The following is a 21307-nucleotide window of genomic DNA, read 5'->3' on the forward strand; positions in this document are numbered from 1 at the left end:
TTTTTTGGATGATGTGGTGGATGGTGATGACATTGTCCAGGAAATGAAGGAACAAATGTCTGTCATGTTTGGAATGCAGTGATGGAGAATCTAACAGGGGAGAAGCAAAGAGTTTAGGTTTGATCATCATGAGGTCACCTGAGGTAACCAGGTAATGACAGACAAGAATGAAGTCGAGGGACCATGGTGAGCTTACATAAGCCTTAATGGAGCAAAGGACTATGGGAAAGTGGAGGTGTGCATTTTAGAAGCTCTCTTGGGCAGTGAAGAGGACTGATGTTCACGTCTAAGTCTAAGAAATGTGGAGGGTGGAGATGATGTGGTAATTCCCCAAATGAGGGCTGTGAGGGGGCAGGATCTTAGGGCCGCTGAAACAAAGTCTCTTAAATTAGGCGGCTCAATTAAAACACAGAAATTTCTTGTTACACAACTCCAGAGGCCAGAAACCAGAAATGTCTAGGTTGTCATCTCCCAACCTCTGGTGGTCTGTTGGTGATCTTTAGTGTTCCTTGGAGTAAATGCATTGCTCTGATTTCTGTCTTTCCCTTTTATCTTTACTGCCGTATGCTCATCTTCTGATAAAGATACCAGTCAGATTGGCGTAGAGACCAGTGCTTCTTCAGTATGATCTCACCTTAACTAACTGCATCTGTAATGCCCTTTTTTTCCCAAATAAGACCATGTTCTAGATATTGACGGTTTGAATTTTAGTATACCTTTTAAGGGAACAGGTTCTACCCACAACAGGAAAGATACGGTTTTTATTTTTTATTTTTTATTTTTTTTTTATTTTAAAGAGTAAAAGAAGAAGATACGGTTTTTACTCCAGAGGAAATGGAGGAGCTTTTTTTTTTTTTTTTTCTCTTAAATGGAGATTTTGGGCCAGGGATATAGTTTAGCAACACAGCGCCTGCCTGGCAAGCATGAGGTCATGGATTCAATTCCTGGTACCAAAAAAAAAAAAAAAAAAAAAAAAAAAAAAAAAAAAAAAAAAAAAAAAAAAAAAAAAAATTAAATGGAGATTTTGTTGCCACTATCTTCAAAATGCCAAGTTAAAATGATTAGGGGTTGTGATGGTGGGTGGTGGGGGTTCTAGTCAGAGGAAAAGGGAAAAGAAGAACTACCTGACATTCTGGGTGACAGAAGACTGATAAAAGTGTGAAGCACGAGGAACCAGATGAAGTTCTGGCTTAAGGGTCAGCCATGGTAAGTGTGACCAGGTAGTGTGGCAAAAACACATTACACAGACTCTGGGTAGAAGAGCATCCAGTGGTTGCTGCTGACTGGTTGCTATTGACTGGTCGGTTGATGTTTGATGAAAAGTCACTTGATTTTAGCAGACTCTCAGAGTTTTCTGCACTGTGGCTGAGTTTTCCTAAAAGCTGCCAATGTCACTATTTCATTCTTTTAACTATTTTCCTCTTGCTTTTTCTTTTTTTTTTTTTTTCCTCCGGTACCGGGAATCGAACTCACAACCTTGCGCCTGCCAGGCAGGCGCTGTGCCGCTGAGCTAAATCCCCAGCCCCTCCTCTTGCTTCTTCTAGCAGGTGGGAAGCAGTTATAGCCTGACAGGTACTTCTGTGCTCATAACTTCTTTGTTTTCTTTGGGACTTTGAAGATTTCATTTATTCGCAGAGAATTTAAAAGTAAATCCAATGAATAAAGTTGTTATTGTTTGAGAAAACCTTCTCTATGCACTTACTTCTTTTATTGCCCTTATGAATTCCAAAATGACAAGGTGCAGGGCAAAAAATGTTAAGTCAAAGGCTGTTATCATACTGCAAAAAATGCTGAAGCAGGCCCAACATTTTTGGCTTTCTAGAAAATTCTATTTCCTTGTAAGCAAAGAGATCTAATGCTCTAGCTACAGCTCTGCATTTTACTTGTTTGTGTTATTTATTAAATAATCTCTTAAATATAGCTCCAGCAACTTTATATTCTATTTAATCCATTTTCTTTCTTTTTGCTTTCTTTCTTTCTCTCCCTCTCTCTCTTTCTTTCTTTTTTGTCTTTTTGAGACAGGTTCTCGCTATGCAGTCCAGGCTGGTCTTCAGCTCATTTTGTAGCCGAGGCTGGCCTCGAACTCAAAAATCCTGCTGCCTTGGCCTCCCAAGTGCTGGGATTAAGGTGTGTGCCAACACGCCCAGCTCTTAATCCATTTTCATGAAGGATTTAAACACATATTGTCTGATAGATATAGTTTCATAAAAAGAAGCTCCTACCCAGGTGGACAAACGTAAATGCCAATGTAGCTATGCCTTGGAGTGCCCTGCAGATTTGGCAGAGTGTGTGTGCCATCACTGGCTGCAGCCTTCTAGAGGACCCACCAAGGGTGACAGGCTGCCATGGCCCATGGTCAGAGTCAGCCCAGTGGGTGGCATTAAACTAAAAAGATGTCCCTATATGGTGCTTGAAACTAGAAACAAGTGACTCAGAACAGAAGGCTGGTCCAAAAACTTCAAACTTCTACAGCTTCAACTTCAGGTGAAGAAGGCAGATTTCACTCAAGTAAAGTGCCAAAGGACAAAACAAAGTATTGTCCTAGCCCTAGTCATTGACCTCAAGGTGAGGGCCTCTCAGCAGATTGTAGACTTCCCACCACCTGTTGAAACAGGCCTGAAGGATGCTGTTCACAGTGGGTTTTCTGCAGAAGTTCTGATTCCTGTAGTTGGTGAATATGATCCTGTTTCCTAATGACTATGAGAAAGAAGTGAAGGTATGAAATTAACACACATAAATCATAGCATTCCTGTAAATCAGTAATGAACTTCCCAAGTAAGAAATTAGTACAACAATGCCATTGTTATGGCTTATGTTGAGATGTCCCCTGAAATTCTCATGCAGTCATAGGTGGAGATTTTTCAGAGGTGGCTGGATCTAGAGTGTGTGACTCTGAGATTGATTCATGGTACAATGCTAAGATCAAGGGCATTAGGATTAAGGGTGTGAGTGCTACCCACGCTAAGTAGCCTGGATAAGATACAAGGGGTGGAAAGAGCTGTCATTGTCTCTTGTTTGCTTTTGCTGTCTTCTGCCTGCCATGAACTGTTTCTCCTCTGAGATGTCCCTCTATCATGCCAACCTGCCTTGGAGCCAACCAAATATGGACTGAAAGCTCTACAAACTGTGAGCCAAATAAATTTTTCCTCTCTTAACTTGCGGTTGTTGGGTATTTTGTCTCAGCAGTGAGAAAAGTCACAAAGACAAGCATCAAGAAAAATTAAATACTTAGGAATTAATTAACTAATGAAGACCTCTACAATGGAAACTACAATACTCCAAAAGAGGAGATTGAAGAGGATATCAGACATTGGATAGGTATCCCCTATTCCTTGATAGGCAGAACCAATATTTTCAAGGTGGCCATACCTCCAAAACTGATACACAGATTTAATGCAACCCTAATCAAAATACCAATAGTGTCCTTACAGAAGTAGAGAAAATAATCTTAAAATTCATATGGAACCAGAAGAGACCCAGAATAGCAAAAGCAATTCTGGGCAACAAGATCAAAGAGGAGGTATCACAATCCTGGATTTGAAGTTATATTACAAAGCTAAAGTGATAAAAGCAGCATGGTACTGGCACAAAAATAGCCACGTGGATTAATAGAACAGAATAGAGGATGCAGAAACAACTCCAGGCACATCCAGCTATCTGATCTTTGACAAAGAGGCCAAGAACATATGCTAGAGGAGAGACAGCCTCTTTAACAAATGGTGCTAGGACAACTGGTTATCCATATGCAAAAGACTGAACCTAGACCCATATTTCTCACCATGTACTAAACTAAAATTAAAGTGGATTAAAAATCTAAATGTTAGAATGGAAACATTTAATCTACTGGAAGAGAAAATAGATAAAAATTTGAAGATGTAGGCATGGGCAAGGACTTGCAGAACAGAACCCCATTTGCACAAGAAATAGCATCAAGAATCAACAAATGGGATTATATAAAATTAAAAAGCTTCTGCCTATCAAAATAAATGACTAATAAAGTGTAGAAATGACCTACAGAGTGAGAAAAAAATTTTGACAGCTACTCCCAGATAAAGAACTAATATCTAGAATATATAAAAAACTCAACAAAATTAGACCTCCCAAAATAAAAGATTCAATTAAAAAAAAGAGCAACACTTCTCAGAAGAAGTACAGATGGCCATCAAACACATGAAAGAATGCTCAACATCTCTGGCCATTACAGAAATGCGAATTAAAACAATACCAATATTCCATCTCACTCCAGAAAGAGTGACTATCATCAAGAAATTAAATAATAACAAAGACTGGCAAGGCTGCAGGAAAAAAGAAACTCTTCTATGTTGCTGGTGGGAACGTAAACTAGCACAATCACTATGAAAGCTAGGGTGAAGATGCATCAAAAAACTAAAAATAGAAATTCCATAGGACTCAGCTATTTCCCATCTAGGTACAGTATTGTCCTGAAAGAGTTAAAGATATTAAGTTACAGTGATACATGTATAACTATACTTATAGTGGCACAATTCCTAATAGCTATATCTTGGAAGTAGCCTCTCTGTCCACCAGCAGATGCATGGATAAAAAGTGTGGTGTTTAGATACAATAGAGTACTACTTTGCCAGAGAAAGATAAATCCTAATCATTTGTGGGGAAATGGATGCACCTTGAGATTGTAACATTAAGTGAAATTTAAAAAAATCAGACACATAAGCTTAAATATCACATGGTTTCTCTTTTACAAGAAATGCAAAATATAAACAAAGAGCAAAATAAGCGATAGGTAACAGGAAGTAGGGAGATAGGTCTTTTGCAAAAGGGAAGAGGTTCAAGAGATGGAGGGAGGAGTTATGGGAGGGAAAGGCGATGAAAAAGAAGTAAGATGCGTTAGGTACATGTACCAACTCCTCAAGAGGAATGTAACCATTATGTACATGCATAACTAATACAAATAAAAATAGAGAAAAGCAAATGCCAGTAATGGAAGAAATGTTCATTATGTGATGCCTGGCGGCGGTGAGAAAGTGTTGCACACCCTGCCGCACCACTGCCAAACAGGGCGGTAATGGTATGGCACTGATTTGGAGTTAAGGTTGTCTCTTCTTTTTTACTGTAAAAATCATTTTAAAAAAATCAGAAGGATGACAGTACTAATATCCTTTGCAGTTTATGTACACAAATGCAAAGACTACTTAGGGAGGTTGACTACCACTTATACCAGTGCTTCTCAAACTTTAATAGGCATAGGAATTACCTGGGCATCTTTTAAAGATGTAGGCTGGGATTCGGTGTATCTGTGAGAAGACCTTAGCTTCTGCACTTATAACAAGCCCGCAGGTGACCTCAATGCTGCTGGTCCAGAGGGCAAACTTGGAAAAGAAAGGACCAAACAAGCCTCTTGAAGGAAGTATCTTGTTAGAATCAGTCTGGCCATCAGCTTTGTAATTCTGGTGCAGCACGGTGCAAATCCTTCACCTGCAACTTTGGAATCTAAAAATGGTAAAAACCCCGAAGTATTTGCATGACTACTTTGGAGACAAAATCTGGTTTGAACTGATTATGGAAGTCTATTTATAAATCCCTATTTCCTATTTTGCATGAATATTCATGTTTTCTTGTGAAAGTACACTGGTGTTTGAACACTGAAAGCTGCTTTAAACCCTACTGAGGTGTCATGTTTGTGAAGCATGTGGCCATATTTTCAAACCTAATCTAAAACATTATGAATACTGAAATGTTTCTGACTCAGAATTTGTGGACCTACGGCAATTTTTGATGCTTGCCCTATCCAAAATCTTCCTTCTCCAGGGAGTTTCTGTCAACTTCATGGAACTGTGTAACCCTGTCCCCCCACCCTCATCTCCACCAGCCCACCGTAGATGTAAGCACCCGGCCCAAACTGGGCCATCAGATTCTCTCTGTGGGAATTTAGAATTGGAACTCACACATGCTTGTCTCCTTTGGTTGTTGAGACTGAGGCAAGTGAGACGCAGGCATCTTAATTGCATGCCAGAGAAGCAGAGAAAGCTGATCTGCAACGAGAGGAAAAAGAAGCAGGTGTAAAGAGGGAAAAAGAAGTACCTCTTCAATTCAGCCCTAGAGTGAGAGAGGAGAAAATGACAGGAACGTGAGCAGATTGTTATGTATTTGGTCTTTGTTTCTGGTTCCTTGCCAGAGCTTCTAAGATTCTTGGAATTTTCTGAGTTACATGGATAAGAGCAACCTCTTTTGTTATTCATTACAGCCTTTCAATCATACTTGTGGTTATACAAATGAGGTGACTTTTGAAAAAAGGAGCAGTTTACTGGAGGAACCTAGTGTTGTGATTAGAGGTTTGGTTGGTTAGGGGAGAAGGGCTGGAGATTGATTTTTGTCTTTTTGTTTTTGTTTTTCTCCGGTACTGGGAACCGAACTCATGACCTTGCACTTGCCAGGCAGGCGCTTTTGCCGCTGAGCTAAATCCCCAGCCCCTAGGGCTGGAGATTGAGTTCAATCCCCACTGGGCAATGATTTAGCCAATCATTCCTGTGAAATGGAACTTCCATTATGTTAGTCAGTTTTACCTTGCTGTGACATAATGCCTAAGAAAATCAGCTTAAAAGGTGGAAAGGTTTATTTTAGATCACAGTTTCAGTGGTTTCAGTCCATGATTGTGTGGCTTCTTGGTTTGGGTCCGTGGTGAGGAGGAACATCATGGTGGTGGAGCAAAGCTTCTCATCTCATGCCAGATGAGAAGTAAAGAGGGAGAGAGAAGAAGCCAGGATTCCAATATCTCTCTCAAAGTCACATCCCCAATGACCTAACTTTCTTCTACTAGGTCCCATGTCTTAAAGGTTTATCCACTTGCTATATTGCCACAGGCTAGTGATCTGACCTTTAGCATATGGACCTTTGGGAGACATTCCATATTCAAATGATAACATCCATAAAATTGTGAAGAATGGGGTTGGAAAGCTTCCAACATGGCAAATGCTTCCAGGTTATTGAGAGGGTGGAGCATTCCATCTCCATGGGAACAGAAGCTTCTGTACTCCAGATCTTTTTGGACCTTGAGCTATGTTTCTCTTCACTGGGCTGTTAATTTCATACTTTATGATATCCTTTATACAAAATCAGTAATATAAGTAGTGATTCCTGCGTTCTGTGAATTCTTAGAGAAAATCATGGAACCCAGTGAAGATATTGTATCCAAGTCAAAGTGAACTGTGGGTAGCTTGGGGAGCACTTCTTATAATTGGAATTAAAGGAGAGGGTGGTTGGGGCTGGGGATTCAGCTCAGTGGCAAAGTGCCTGCCTGGCAAGTGCAAGGTCATGAGTTCAATTCCTGGTACCAGAAAAAAAAAAAAAAAGTAGAGGGTGGTCTTGTGGACCTAAATACTTAATCTCTGAGGCATGCATTAACTCTGGTTAGTTAGCGTCAGAGTTTAATTAAGTTATAGGACATTCAGCTGGTATTCACAGAGGACTGGAAAGTTGCCCAGTGTGGAAACCCACATATTTGGTTTCAGAAATGTTGCGAACAGAGAAACACTTTCTCCTGGTGTAGACCAAGTGTGAGGGTAGAGGTTTCAATGCTGATGACTTTTTAGTTTGTGGCGTCATTGTAAACTGTTCTTGAATTCTATGACACACAACCACTGTTTTATAAGAAACTACAATTTTGTTAATGAGTTTCATTGACTTGCAGCCCCAAAGGTCTTTATTTTATTTTATTTTTTTCTTTTTGATGCAGGGCCTCGCTATGCAGTTTGGACTGGCCTTGAGCTCACTTTGTAGCTCAGGCTTGTCTCAAACTCGTGATGATCCTCCAGCCTCAGCCTCCCAAGTGCTGGGATTATAGGCGTGTGCCACCATGCCTGACTCCTGAAAGGTCTTAACTAAGACACTAACTTTTTATTTTCACTGCAGTAAAATTTTTTAGACTCTGGAGACCGGACATACAAATCAAATTCCCAAGAGAATGCTGATTTATTAATTTCCATATGAGTAAGCACCAATGAGACCAAAATACTCTGCTCACAGGTCAGCCTGTTCTCTCCCAGTAGGAAAATCTACATGGGAAGCCAAATTATAATGAGAGGGCTGCTTGATGTGCGCAGACAGAACCAGATAATTAGGGGATCTGAGCAGACTGTCTCCAAGCTAGCATGGCTGCAGGCATTTTTCTCCATTTTCAGGATGTACCCAGCCTGCCAAGTAGTATACATATGTGATTGTGCTAGAGCAATCTTGGAAAATAGGCCAATGCAACTAAAACCACTTCACCCATATGCCAAGTCAGCTAATGAGCCATTTACCTAAAATTAGTATTTGTCAAAACATTTCACATATGATGGAATAGCTTCCACAGCTTCCTGAGTATGCTCCCCTAAGGTGACTGGTAACTGTTTTATGTGGTGCAGTTCTTTCCCTCCTTTTTTCCTCTTTTCTTCTCTGCCCTCTCCTCTCTTTGCTTCCTCCTCCCTCTTTTCCCTCCCCACCCTCCCTCTGCCTCTCCTTGCTTTCTTTTCTGCTCTTATTCCAGAGATAGTTTTGCCCATTTATCTAAGGGTGTCTATCTCCCACCTTCATCTTTCCAGAGCTCAAGGTTGAAGGCTGGGTTTTGAGCGGTAAACAAGGGCAGCCATAAACCTAAAATTAGTGCTAGATGGAGAAGATGATTGGAGCAAATCTAAATTAGAACTGGGGGGACAGTCAGGGTGGGAGAGCTGAAGGCCAGGAACCGGTCACTCCAGACCCAAGGCCAAAGCATCACTTGGAAGTTTACTGAGGGGTCCAGGATGGAATAAGAGACTGGACTGAAAGGAAAACAGGGTAGAAATAAATAAGGAGATGATTAACAGTTGTTTTGTATTTGCATTGCCGATTAACTATCTTAAGATTTTCTATTTCTCTAACATTGCCATATGTGCTTTTTGGAAAAATCTGTGCAATATTGAATTTGCATAAATCCAGAGTTGCTCAATTCAGAGGGTGTGTTTTGTGTATGATTCATCAGCTTTTCCTTTTTTTTTTTTTTTAGCTTCTCTTTCCTGCTGCTTGCTGTCTGTTTCACAGAGTTTTGTGTACTAAATGTCATTATTAAGCAAATTGCCTCAAATCTAATGTTTGTTGTTGTTTAGGGAGGCGTTTCTGTGCTAACGGTGAAAACAAAAAGGTAAAATGCATTAACCTGAAACATATTAAGCTGTATTGCTCTTTACAATTTTGTGATATCTAAATGATGAAATATTACTAGATTATAAATATTAACTCACACAGTATTTTTAAACCTCTTTTAAACCCAACAAAACCTGTTACAACCAAATAAAGGTTTTTCAACCACAAAAATTGTGTATATTTGTATTTGTTTCTTATTGCTGCTGTGACTTTTTCACAGTTTAATAGCTTAAGACAAAACATATCACCTCACTGCTCAGGAGAGCAGAAGTCCTAAAATCCAGATGTTCAAAGGTCTGTGTTCCCTGTGGAGGCTCGAGAAGAAAATCTGTTTCCTTGCCTTTCCTGCCTTCTAGAAGAGTCCGGCACTCCTCGACTCATGGTCCTGTCTTTCATCTTCAAAATCAGCAGTTGTACCATTTTCAGTTCTCTTTGTTATTAATCTGATTTCAGTTCCTATAACAAAGTACCCAGGGCTGGGTACTTTGTAAAAAAAAGAGATAACCATGTGTAGTTGGTGCATGTCTGTAGTTTTACTTACCCTGGAGGCTGAGGCAGGAGGATTGCAAGTTTGAGGCTAGTTTGGGCAACTTTATGAGACTGTGTCTCAAAATATAAATAAGTAAATAAATAAATGAATGAATGAATGAATGAGTAATAAATGTTTATTTAGCTCACAATTCTGGAGGTTCAAGGGCATGGGTCTGACATCTACTCAGCCCCTTATAAAGAACTCAGAGCTGGTGGCAAGTGTTTGCAAGAGGGCAGATCACGTGGTGAGATAGGAGGCCAGAGAGCGGGGAGAGGGTCGGGCTCACTGACCTTCCATCCCATGAGAGCAGGGATGTAATCTCTTCTCAGAGCAGAGCCCCAGTGCCCTAACCACCTCCCACTAGGCCTCACTTTTTAAAGGTGCCACCACCTCAATACTGCCACGCTGGGACTGAGTTTCCAATACATGAACTTTGGGGCCAAATCACAGCCAAACATAGCACTGTCAACTGCAACCCCCACTCCTGCTATCCCACTGATTGTCTGTTCCCCCTGACCTCTGTTAAGTACTCATGTGATTACAGCAGGCCCCTACAGATCAGCCAGGGGAGTCTCCCCATGTGGAGGTGTTTTGGTTTATTTCTAGATGTTCCCCAAGAGTTGCATGTGCTCTGGAAGGTGACTGGATTATGGGGAGCTACAGGTGACTCGCTGTTAGGGGTGGTTAGAGATGCTCACTTGGGGCATGCCCTGGCAGGTGATAGCTCCCTTCCTGGCTCCTCCTTTGTCTGTGTTCTTCCTGACTCCCTTTTCTCCTGCTGGCCCCTCTGCCATGCCATGCTTTACCTTGGAGTCAGCTGGCCATGGCTATAACCATGAACCAAAAGAAATCACTCTTCCTTTAGGTTATGGGCGTGGGACATTGTGTCTCAGCAACGAGAAAGTGACCAAGACATGAGAATCTTAATTTGATCACTTTTCTAAGGGCCTTTCATCACCAAAGGTAACACATTCCCTGGTTCCAGAGATTGGGACATAGATGTCTCTGGGGTGATCTGTTGTAATAGTCTTTTATGCTATCTGGATTATCCTAATACTAATTTATAAAACATGAATAAAATAGAATCGAGAAAAGCATAAGAAAAATATAACTTGTGATTTCATTACTAAAAGGTAAAACCTAATGAACACTTCCTTCTAACTTTAACAAGTGAATAGTTTTTATGTAGTTATAATCATATTATACATAAAATTTTAGATCCTAATTTTTCACTAAATACCATATAATAGTTTATTTTCCATGCAAACATAGTCTGAGCAAATGTATTTATGGCATGCATAATATTCTATTGGGTAGGTATATCATATTTTACTTAAGCCTTCTCTTATTTGGCAATTTAATTGTCTTAATTTTTTGATGTTATAAATAATTTTGTGACAAATATTTTTCTTCTAAGTTTGTCTTTGTAATAGATTCTCAGGTTTAGAATGATGATATCAAAGGCTGTCAAATTTTTTTCAAAGGGTTTATACCAATTTGAGACTCAGTGGAAATATATTACCATGTATTTTACTACTTTTTCACCAGCACCACATAAAACAACCATGTCACAACAGTGTCTTTCCTAATCAGAGGGCGCAGTGGTGCACATCTGTAATCCCAGCACTCAGGAAGCTGAGGCAGGAAGATCACTGCAAGTTCACCACCAGCCTGGGCTACATAGTGAGTTCAAGACCAGCTAGGAGTATCTAGCTAGACCCTGTTTCAAAAAGACAAAGCAAACAGAGAAACAAAGAAACAAAGAAACAACTTTCCCAATCAGGTAGGTAGAATAGACATCTATTGTTTTGTATTCATTTGTTACATTTGTTAATTTGCATTTGTTTGTTTATAAGAGAGATTAAATATTTTTTCATAGGTCTCATTGCAACCTAGCTATAATTCTTCAATTAAATGATTTGTGCCTTTCACTTTTGGGGATCAAAAATTTAAATTAATTTGTCAAAGATCTACATGTTTTAAAAAGTTCATTATCATACTTGTGATACTTACTTTTTCTTATCATGTTTCTATACCTTTTAATGTCTAGATGTTTTAAATCTGTATATGGTTTTATCTATCCAAATTTTTTTTTTTTCTTCTTCTTTTTCTGCCCTTTCAGAATCTTCCTGTCCCAGTGGTTAAATACACAGTCTATTTAATATTCTTTTAGTGTTTCTTGTGGTTTAACAGGCATCTCTTTAACTCACCTGGAATTATGTGGATATGAAACCTGTGAAGGAGATCTGACTACCTGCTCACATTTTACCTGGAGGGAAGGAGGGCTTTGTTTGCACTTCTGAGCTGTCTGCAAAGAACCTCCAGCCTGCCCTCCTCAGATAGAAGAAATAAAAGAGATGGCAGGAAGTGCGAGTCTCAATGTTGTGCCCTCGTCACAGGACACAAAAGTACATTTCCCTTTTTCTGAATATGTCAAACTTTCTCCTAGCGTTCTCATCTTCTGATTAATATGTTAGATTAAAATTGAGACGGAAGTATCTTTCGATAAAATGGCTTTAATGGAAAGTGCTCAAAAGTGGGCAAATAGAAAATAAAAGGTCAAATTTTTTTGAAGTGTTAAAAGTCATTTCATTAGATACATATATCATACATTGTTGAATGAATTGTTTTTTGGTAAAGTAGACCAGAGTTGACAATCTTTCCTCTGGCCCACAATCTAGTGCCAGTACTATCCAATAGAAATAAAATGGAATTTTACATTTTCTTGTTGTCACATTAAAGAAGTAAGTAGAAAGAGAATGAGTCAATCTAAATAATGTATTTCCTTTAACTCAATGTCATTTCAACCCAAAACCTACGTTAAAATTATTAGTAAGATAGTGCACATTGTTCATGCAAAGTCATTGAAGCCCAGGATTATGTTACATGGCTCATCTCAATTTGGATCCACCTCCTCCCAGTGTCTCAGTGTCTGCATGTGGCTTGGGGCTATTCTCTAGACAAGCAGATCTAGAGGGACACAGCTTGGCTGCATGCCGAGAAACCTTTTAAAAATGTCTTTTCTCAGCCCCTAATGTAGTTTATCAGCTTTTGGACCTGTGTGGTTGCAATCATTTTGAACATTCCTCTTCTTGACAGACTTTGGGTGTTTCCCAGCCTCTGCTGCCATCATTAGCAGACAACATCCTGGTCACTACTACGGATGGTGATCAGCCTGTCACTGTCCCTTACTCTTTCTTGCCTCTGCTTTCCTTCTTGTACCTCCCACCTTCCTTTTAGAATAAAAATAGCTTTGTTACTTTTTTTCTGATTAAAGAAGTAATAAATACATGTGTTTAAAAAAGAATCAGGCACCCAAAGGAAAAAAAAATAAAATGAAAATGAACTGTAGCTTATTACAGGAAGATATGCATCAGTAGTATTTCGAGAGTTCTTTTAGTATCTCGAACATACATTTATAGAAACATAATCATATAACATATGCTGCTTGTACTTTGCCTTTTAAAAATTATATATTGTGGATACAGAGTACTTACATTAAAATAGAAATTGATCTAATTGATTTTCACGTTCTGCTTAGTATCCCATTGATATATCTCCTGTGCTTTATATAACGCGTTTCTTATTGTTAGACAGGTTGTTTCCAGTTTTCACTCTTATAACCAGTACATCAATAATGTCTTTACCCACACTTCTTTGCATATATATGAATAAAGATGTAGTAAGTACAATTTCCTATGAAAGGGCATCTAAAGTAGGTCCCATTTTGATAGACAGGGTTAGATTGTCCATCAGAAAGTTTGTACAATCTACATTCCTTACAACAGAGTGTGAGCGTATTTGTCATTGTACATATTGTGTAGCACTAGATATTATCAATCTTTTCTAATTGTATATGGTCTTATCTATCCAGATTTTTTTTCCCTTTCATATGGACTTGTTTTCTCTCCAGCTTTATTAGGGTATAGTTGATAAACAGAAATTGTGTATACTTAGTTTTTTTTTGTACCAGAAATCAAACTCAGGACCTTGCGCTTGCCAGGCAGGAGCTATTCCACCGAGCTATATTCCTGGCCCTAAGTTTCTTTTTTTTTTTTTTTTGATACCGGGAATCAAACTCAGGACCTTGTGCTTGCCAGGCAGGCACTTGTGCCCCGGAGCTATATCCCCAGCTCCTATTGTATATATTTGGGTACACACTTGGATGTTTTGATATACATACACATTGTGAAATCATCTCAATCAAGTTAGTTAATTATATCCATTTCATTTTGAATGTTTCTAATGTTGCTTTTAAAGTTTTGGAAGTATCTTAACATGCACTGTAATATCTAGAGAGGTTCAAAGTTTTACGTGAATTAAAGTCTAACTGAACATCTCAAACTAACTTCATGTATGTGAAAGAGTGTCACCTATTTATCCAATAGGATGGGCTTGTTTATGCTTAAGCAAAGAACAACCCCAAATGTGTTCCTGGCTCATGATCTGAACCCAGTTTAGCAGGGAATGTATGGTACATGATAGACATTAAGGTCTCAGGCTGACAGGTCCAATTTTGACCCTGGATTCTAGAATCGTTTTATTAGGTGGAAGAGGACCTAGAAAATCATGTTCTGGGTCTTAAAGCTTCAACCTCCATGAACAAAAGTCATTTCAGTTCCCATGCCATGTTCTGAAGAAAAGGTCAGGAACACACCTAACTTCACAGAGGGTAGAGAAGGGCAGGTTCACAGTATACCGGGAGAAGGGTTCCGTTGGTGGGTATCCGGATGACCATCACATTTTACAGGAGAGAAGCTATTACCAGGCACACACTATTATTCAAATGTCACAGCTAAGAAAATTTAGAGACTTCAAGTAATAACTCAAGATCCCTTAATAAGTAGGGGGTTATGATGATTTGGGATTATAATTTCTCTGCCTTTCTAAAAACACATACTCCTGCCACATTATCTTCTTAGGACCATCAGCAACATTTCCAAAAAAGCAGTTCAGGCTTTGGGACACCCATTCCCTTGTAGCTGTGTGTGCATGTGGGTTCCTCAGAATCTCTGGAACTGCTTTCATGCTCCGTACTTTATCGGTCATATATCAAATACATCCCCGTGCGTTGTCTGTGACAGCCCTTCCTATTTCCCATCTGAAGAACTCTGCTTTGGAGTCAAGACTGCTGCTGTGACAGTTGTTCCACAAAGGCGCCTGCTGTGACATTCTCCTCGTGAAGCAGGCATTTTGATCCATTATTTGTAAGGATAACAGTAGCATTGCTTTGGGGATGTTTTCTTGCAAATATTTTATGTTCTGACCATGCTTCAATGCAAAAAAAATCCAAAGAACAATCTTGTGAACAACGGTGAAGAGCTGATAAAATACAGGCTGCTTGTCTGTTGGATCTTGTGTCTTGACAATAATATTCTAGAAGAAGTGACTAAAAATTGGTTGAAAACCCACTGCAGGTTAGGCACTGTTCTGAGCATTTTCATATATGTTTATCCTCATTTGTTCTTTATAATGCCACTCAGGGAAGATGTTCTTATTCAGGAGGGTAGCTGTACAATCAAAGAGGACAATGGAAGCTCAAAGAAGATTCCTGGCATTTATTTCAGACCAGGGGTAATAACTATTTATTATGGCTTCCCTTAGTTATGCTCATGGAGGGATTTTCACCCTCTGTAAGACACTTATAATTCCTACACGGTGTGCTTGGCCATTCCTGTAGGATTTGGAAATGAGTATTTCAATCAAGAACAAGATCATTTAGGAGTGTTTTGGATGCAAGCAACAGAAAATTCAGCTCATTTTGACATAAACAAGAAAGGGGGAGGTAGATTTTGTTCACTTATGCACCTAAAAAGTACAAGGACAGAATGGCTTCAGGAATGGCTTTATCTGGGAGGCCTATAATATCACTAGACTCAAATTTAATTCTATTTCTTGATATGAGTTCTCCTAATGTTGGCTTCAGCTTTTAAACTGTAAGTACTGTAGTGGCAAGAAGGCTTCTTTTTTTTTTTTTTTTTTTTTTTCAGAATTAAATTTTATTTCACATTGATAGAAATCATGAAAAACATTTACACTGTCTTACATTACAGCATAATATTTCAATGGAATAGTTCTTGCTATAAAGAAGACCTTACTGATTTGTATAACTGAACTAAGTCTACAGTTCTTCAAGGTAAAGCAGAATGACTTAGTAAATGATTGTTTAAAATTTTTAAATCCAGAAATAAACATATGGCTTAATTATAAACATCCTATGTAGTCCATTACTAGATTACCTTCATGATCAATTAGCACCATAAAGATGCATTCCTAACATTGTTTTGGTAAGTTGAAATACAGCCAAAAAATTAATACAGTTCAGAAATATTAAGCATACATTTTTGCTACATTTTAAATTATATGGTAACTATACCATATTTATAGGGTTCTGATTAACCTTTATTACCCATAAAATTGTTTTCAAATAATTTTTAATTATCAATCTGAAAATTCTGACTATTTAAAATCAAATTTTTATGTTTGCCCAAAAGACTAGTTTTTTTTTTTTTTGGTACTGGGAATCAAACTTAAGACATTGCCTTGCCAAGCAGGCGCTTGTGCCGCTGAGCTATATCCTCAGCCTGAAAGACTAATTTTTAAAAATAATTAGAAGTGAAACTTTCAAGTAAGACCACTGGCAGATAAAAACAAAGCAACTGTGTCTAGTGGATCGCTCATTTTCTACAGTAGTTGGTTTTAAACATATGTACAGAAAAAGTAAACTTAATGTGACAAACCCCAATAATTTTAGAAATTAGTTTTTAAGATCAGTCTTAAATATTTTGTACATACTAGAATATGATCTAATTATTCATTCAACTGTTTACATAAAAATAATAACCTTTTATTATCAGAATTGCAGATCTAAATAAGTAAGTCTAAATTTGAACTAAAGTATAATGATTTGAAATATATAATGTAAGAAGTTTAAATAATGTTTGGTTTCTTTTAAAGCGTATATAGATTTTAAATATCTTATGTCTGTAATTGAGAATGTCAAATTACAGCATGTATTGACAGTAGATGTCTAAGCAGGGAGGCAATATATTTGGTCTGCTATAAAGAGTAATCATGAGAGAAAACATTTTTTTCCTTGAGAAAATATTAAATAGAAATAACATCAAGGAAAAGAAAAACCTGGTCCCTCAAATAAAGGGGCCATTAAATGAAGAGCGCAATGTTGTTCTTTACTGACAGAAGCATTATCCCTATCATCAAGAATAATGTAATAACATCTAATTCTTACGTATTACAATCATTCTGTATAATGAACAGATGTAGAAAAATACAGACACTGCATGGTGACTAAGCAACTCTGGAATAAATCCATAGACTAAGTCACAGCTTGCATAAATCATTTATACCTAAACTGTTCATTTACCTGAACAAATTTTCATTGGTATACTGGTAATTTTCAAGTGATGTAATAAAAAAAACTGGTTGTACTATTTTATTATTTTGCTGAATTATATTTGAGAAAAAGAACCTAGCTGCCTCACCTATTTTAATACTAGTATATTCTGGATCACATTATACAAATACGTGTATAGAAACTTAAAAGATCATACATTTCCCACAAGGAAATGTTTTTTATTATATATCATTGATGTGTATTTGCAAAACATTTTAACACCACAAACGTTAGAAGTTTTAAAGATTGGGCTTGGGAAAAAGTGTATCCTCTAGTACAGTGCTGCTGGTGTACTTCTACACAAGGCCTCTTTTTTATTGTTTGGTTTTTCTTCCAGTACCAGGAATCAAACTCATGACCTTGCACTTGCCAGGAACGTGCTTTGCTACTGAGCTAAATCCCCAGCCCCTTATACAAGGCCTCTTAATGACTCCTCCCTCCAATTCATTGACAACAAGAAGGCTTCTGGCTGCATCAATCTTTTGTTTTCCAAAGTTAAGTCCATAGAAAAGACCATGTGTGTCTCTCTCAGCAGGCCCACAGAATTTTTGCTGCAACTCACTGACAGTAATTAGGCTAATGTGTGTCTCTTAGGCAGTCATCATGGAGAATGACTATGATGCTCTGACTGGTGAGGCCTGAGTGAATGCCCATCTCTGGAATCAAGGACATGTCACCTCTCCCTTTCATGTGGACTTGTTTCCTGTCCAGCTTTATTAGGGTATAGTTGATAAGCAGAAATTGTATATATTTAGGTACACACCTGTGTTTGATAAACATATACATTGTGACATCATCACAATCTAGTTAACATATCCACCACTTGTCATAGTTTCCATTTGTGTGTGTGTGTGTGTGTGTGTGTGTGTGTGTGTGTGTGGTGAGAATATTCAAGATCTACTCTCTGAGCAAATTTCAGACATACAATACAGTCCTGTAAACTTGCATCACCATGCTATGCGGTGCATAACTAAAACTGCACCCTTCACTCATTAGGTCCTCATTTCTTCTCACTTTTTAAAAATTAAATTAAATTTTATTTTATTTTACTTTTGAGACAGGGTCTCACTATGTAGTCCAGGCTGGCCTTGAACTCACGGTGATCCTCCTCCTTTAGCCCTGAAGTGCTGGGACTGCACGTGTGCTCCACCACACCTGGTTCTTTTCACTTTTAGACCCTGGTAACCACCACTGTCTTCTCTCCTTCCATGATTTCAGCTTTTAGTTCCCACATATAAGCGAGGTTACATGCTATTTGTCTTTCTGTTTCTGGTTTGTTTTCCTTAGCATAATGTCCCCCAGGTTCATGTATGTTGTTGCAAACGACTGGATTGTCAAAATCTTTTTAAAGACTGAATAATATTCCATTGTCATATATGCCTACATATATAGGTTTGTCACATTTCCTATGTGAACATGGACTTCCTGAAGAGTGAGAGTGGTTCCACAAAGGAACATTAAGGTGCAGTGGCCAGAGAAATTCACACACATGCTGCATAGTGAAAACAACTGATACCAAACCAACAGTACTTCAACCCAGCCGCCCCCTTCCTCCCCCTTAGAATAGTTTATATTATAAAACATTTACATGTTATGAAAGCTCAAGTCATCACTTTTCTGCAGGATAAAGGAAAGTGTTCTTTAGAAGATAAACACTCAATAATTAGTGTGAAACATGTAGACTTTCTGTTTTTCCTTAACTTGAAGCTATATTGATGTTCAATTACAGAGATTTCCTCGTCCCAAATTCTACCATTATTTATCCTATCCTTTTAAAGTCCTCTTTGAAAACTTAAAACAACAAGAAAACACACACACACACATACACACACACACACACATTCTTGGAAAAAAAAATGGAGAAGAAAAATCTAGTGTTAATCATTATGCTTTCTTTCTCCCTTGTGTTTATGTGAAAGAAATCTAGTAAAACTGAAAAATCTATGACCCCACAGAATTAGTCTCCCCCTCAGTGAACATGGTGCTGTGTGATCAGAAGGAGTTTACCTAGCTAAGAGTCTTCTGCTTAGGCTCTTGCCTATGGCAGGGTGTGCCTTCTCAGGGCTACGCTGACTTCAGTTCTTTTTGTTAAGGAGTTAGATGGATATTTTAGGACATGAGTGACTAGAGCCCAGTTGAAGGGTTTTGTTCACCTTTATTCTTTATGGAAAGCATTGGCCCACCAATTCAGGTATGCCTTGCTTAATTTTCAATTGATTGTTCTTGAAAGTTCAAATAATCGAGGATCTAGCACTGTAAGACCTCCCTGGTCTTAATGGGTAAACACAGAGGTCATTTCCTGAAGCTCATTCTGGCCAAGTTCTGTGAGAAGGTCCTTTCCCTATCACATTGAGCTGGTAACTCCAGCTCCTTTGGTTACCTCCCTCGGGGAGAGACTAATGTGCTCCTCTTGGGATGGGTAGTCACCACAGGAAAGCTTTCTCTATACCTAACAAGAACATTTGAAGTGCAAGTCAGTACAGTGTTTGGATGCAGAGGAATTATTACAGAAGTCTTGCACCCTCTTCATGTTCCATCTGTTGCAGAGCCCTCAGAAATGGGATCTGTGACTTTCTAAAAGAGATTGAAGGGAACCCTCTAGTCCCTTTTGACCTTTTGCCATGTGAGGTTACAGCCACAGGGCACCATCTTCTAGTCTACAGATAGGCAGCCATATAGAAGGCCAATGGATTTGTTTTTCTTTTGGTACCGGGAATCGAACTCAGGACGTTGCACTTGCCAGGCAGGCATTTGCGCGGCTGAGCTATATCCTCGGCCCAATGGAACTGAAATCTGGGAGGGGGCACGCAGACAACTGTGACTCCACACAGCTGTCTACTCCCATTGGTTTCCCATTACAAGGAAAAAAAATATTACTCAAGGTATGTGGACATGGTAAGAGGTGTTTGGTTTATTTAGCAGAATTTTTCAGGGCATTCCAGTCTTTATCAGTTTAAGGTAGTGGCTGAAGAAACATGAAATATAATGGCTTCAGAAATGTTCCTACTAGTGGGTCATTCAAAGCTGTAGCCAAAAGCATTTCCAGACAGATGGAGAGGACAGGTGGCGTTTTAGATTACTGTTTACCGGTTTGAAGCTCCCTTGGGGTAAGTACCTAGCTTGGGGTCAAGAGCAGTGTTACTTGGCCCTGTGCCCTGAACTTTGCATGATACAGGTCCCAAAGGGCAGCTCAGTCCCTGCAAAGATGATCTCTGTTGGTAAAAGTGCATATACATAGGCCATGGACCGAGCAGCTTCCAGAATACATACTTGTTTGTCTTTAAGAACCTTGTGCCAAGGGCGGGGCTTCAGTGCTATTTGTCCTGAGTGCCCAGCACCTGCCGCAGTGCTGGCCCACAGTAGGTGTCAACATCTGCCAGAAGGATGAACAGATGGAAGAATGAAGCTAGGCTAGGATAGTTCCAGCTGCCTCTAGTGTTGCACATCTGGTGTTTGTGGGTCTACAGTGCTGTAGCTCAGCAACAGAAGCTAAAGTTCCAGAGGCTTCCAGAGTACAGAGCCTACAACCTTGAGATCTGGAGTCAGACACATCTGTTTTACTGTTACAGGTTGAGTAACCTGTGTGACCTCAGATCCGTCACTTGATCTTTGAGCTTTTGTTTCCTCCATTATAAAATGAGTGCAATAAAATGTTCCTCATTTGGCTGTGAGGGAGAATAAAAACTAGATCATGCCTATAAAACCTTTAGCTGAATTCCTGACACAGTAAGCGATCAACAAATGGGCCCATCTAGGATTCTGTGCATGCATAGATGGAATGCTCTAGGCCCAGAGAACGGGTGTGGAGGAACAGCACACATGACTTTCTAGAGGGAGTTCTGGGCCCTGCTGGCACTCAGTGTAGTGCTGTGTGCTAGAATCATGCTGGGAGGGGCGGAAGAAGAGAATCATGAGTGAGAGCTCAGAGGACACATGTTTGGGGACAAATGAAAGGCAAGGTTGAGCGGAGGTCACATTGAGCCAGCAACAGATCTGCTGGATTCTCAGCATACAACTTATGGCTGGGTTCATGGGAGATGAGAGATGGAAGGGAACTTCATCTGGGTCTAGCCTGGGCCTCAATTTGATGGGGCTTCCTCATCAATCAAGGCAGATTTCTGCTCTGCAGGGATGAAGCTTCTCTGCCAAGTGGCTTTATGGGGGCCATCATGACTGTTAAATTTGATTCAGGCAAGATGCACCACTGAGTGAATTTTATTGTG

Source organism: Chinchilla lanigera, unplaced genomic scaffold (assembly GCF_000276665.1).
Source record: "Chinchilla lanigera isolate Chin_1 unplaced genomic scaffold, ChiLan1.0 scaffold00013, whole genome shotgun sequence".
NCBI lineage: Eukaryota > Metazoa > Chordata > Mammalia > Rodentia > Chinchillidae > Chinchilla > Chinchilla lanigera.